Here is a 2663-nt window from a genome sequence, read left to right as displayed (position 1 = left end):
GAGTCATTAGGTATTTGTACAATATATGGAATGTTACATATTTCCTAATCTATCACTCCCCCGCAGTCGAAGCCGGGTCTTTGGAGATGCGAAGACTGGATTTGAAGTCCAAGAAGATAGGTGAGTGTAGACCTTCGGTGAAAATATCCGCATATTGGCTTGAAGAAGGTACATGTATCACTCGAACGTGACCAATGGCTATGCGTTCGCGAACAAAGTGAATGTCTATCTCGACGTGCTTCGTGCGTTGATGTTGAACTGGATTGGTGGAGAGATAGACGACACTGACGTTGTCGCTGTAGACTATTGTTGCGGTTCGCAATGGACAGTATAGGTCAAGCATCAAGTTTCTGATCCACGTAACTTCAGAGACGGAATTTGCGACGCCACGTTATTCTGCATCTGCGCTTGAACGTGAGAAGGTTTGCTGGCGTTTAGAAGACCAAGAGATGAGGTTGTCTCCATGGAAGATGCAGTAACCTGAGGTTGACTGTCGCGTGTTTGGGCATCCTGCCCAATCAGCGTCTGAGCAGGCGGTCAGCGTGTGAGACTTGTTGGGCGAGAGTTGCAGACTGTGGTCCAGTGTCCCTTTGATGTAGCGCAGTATGCGCTTTAAAGCATTGTAATGAGACTCCAATGGTGCATGCATGAAGAGGCACACTTGTTGAACAGCGAAGGCGATATCGGGTCTAGTGAAGGTAAGATATTGGAGAGCACCAGCAAGACTTCGATATAGTGTAGGATTTGACATCGGTGGGCTTCCTTCGTCGGAGAGTTTTCCTCTAACATCCGCTGGAGTGGTGTAAGAGTTGCATTCTGACATGTTTGCTCTTTGTAGAATCTCCATGGCATATGTCTTTTGTTGCAGAAACAGACCAGCATTGTTGTATTTGATCGTGATGCCAAGGAAATAATGAAGCTTTCCGAGATCTGTCATGGCGAATTCTACATTGAGAGATGCAATAATGGATAACGAAGAGCTGTAGAGGAAGCAGTGAGGAGAATATCGTCGACATAGATTCGAAGATATCTGATTCCGGAGCGGCTGTGGTGAATGAAGAGAGCGGAGTCGCAGTTACTCTGTTTGAAACCCACTCGTATAGTAAAAGTAGCAAATCGCTGGTACCACGCGCGGGGTTTGTTTAAGGCCGTAGAGCACTTTATGTAACAAGTCTTTGAAACCTGACGGCTGATGCATGTAGACGGTTTCTTGAAGATCACCGTTGAGGAACGCATTCTGGACGTCTAGTTGGTGGAGTGGCCAGTTTTTGGATAGAGCGATGTCGAGTACAAGTCTTATGGTTTCTGGCTTAACCACATGACTGAAAGTCTCGTCGCAATCGATATCGGGTTGTTGTGATCTGCCGTTAGAAATCAAACGTGATTTGTGACGAACTAGATTGCCTTCCGAGTCATACTTGTACCTATGAATCCACATTGAACGCATAACATTAACATTATTTTGTCTGGGAACCAGTGACCATGTTCCCTTTTTAATCTGAGCATCATACTCTTCCTGCATAGATTCTCGCCCATTCGGGTCCTCAAGAGCTTGAAGATAAGAAGTAGGTAATGGTGAAATTTCTTTAGCTGTAAGAGAGATAGAGACGTTGGCGAGGTTTGGAAATTTCTCGTTGACTGCGCGTCACCATACGATGAGTTGTAGGTGGAACTGCAAGAGGGTTATTCGGAGGTGGTGGTTGAGTTGTGTTTGGGATCGGAGTTGGTGAAGTTGTGATAACCTCACGGAACAGAGGAGAAGATAATGGAGGTGAGATATCATGAGACTGAGTATCGAAAGAAGATGGTTTGTTTGTGGAGAAAGGAAAGGTGTTTTCGTCAAAAATGACATGACGAGAGATGATTACCTTTCGAGTGATTAAGTCTAGACATCGATATACCTTATGAGAAATAGGGAAACCGAGAAAAACACAAGCTGTGGAACGAGGAGAAAACTTGTGTTGTGCTGTCGATGTGAGATTTGGATAGCATAGACAGCCAAACACTCGAAGGTGGTTATAGAAAACGGGTTTATGAAAGAGTTTGGTGAAAAGTATTTCCTTTTTGATGGCTGTAGATTGAAGAAGATTGAAGAGATGAGCAGCCATGTTAAGAGCTTCTACCCAATAACCCGGAGGCAAGTTGGCTTGAAAGAGAGAGATCACACAAAATTGTTTAATGTACGTAGAGTGCGCTCAGCCTTGCCATTTTGTTGAGAAGTATGGGGACAAGAAAAGCGATGAGTAAGTCCATTTGAGGAGAAGAAGTTTAGAAATTGGCTATTGTTATACTCACCACCATTGTCACACTGAAGTGATTTGATTTTGCAGCCAAATTGGTTTTAAATATAAGCTGAGAGATGAATGAAAGATGAGAAAACTTCTGATTTCTTTTTCAGTGAATAAACCCATACGTAATGGCTGTAATGATCAAAAATGATGACATAGTATTTTTTGCCACCGATGCTGGGAACCGGAGAGGTCCAAACATCTGAATGAATTATTTGAAAAGGTTCAAAAACATCTGATATAACTGGATTAAAAGGAAGTTTGATGGGTTTCCCAAGTTGACAAGCATGACATATAGAATGATCTGTTTTTGAAAATTGAATTAAATCAGAATATAAAAGAGATTGCAATACATTATTGCCGGGGTGGCCAAGA

The 2663-nt window shown here is 43.1% G+C and overlaps 1 pseudogene; it reads right to left on the bottom strand.

The window, feature by feature from the left end:
- Positions 1-391: 391 nt before the first annotated feature.
- The window catches only part of LOC106308490, a 3692-nt pseudogene continuing 1420 nt past the window's right edge, over positions 392-2663 (bottom strand).

This window comes from Brassica oleracea, chromosome C8 (genome assembly GCF_000695525.1).
Source record: "Brassica oleracea var. oleracea cultivar TO1000 chromosome C8, BOL, whole genome shotgun sequence".
NCBI classification, from domain to species: domain Eukaryota; kingdom Viridiplantae; phylum Streptophyta; class Magnoliopsida; order Brassicales; family Brassicaceae; genus Brassica; species Brassica oleracea.
Note: the sequence above shows the minus strand (reverse complement) of the source record. Positions and strands in the feature narration are given on the sequence as shown.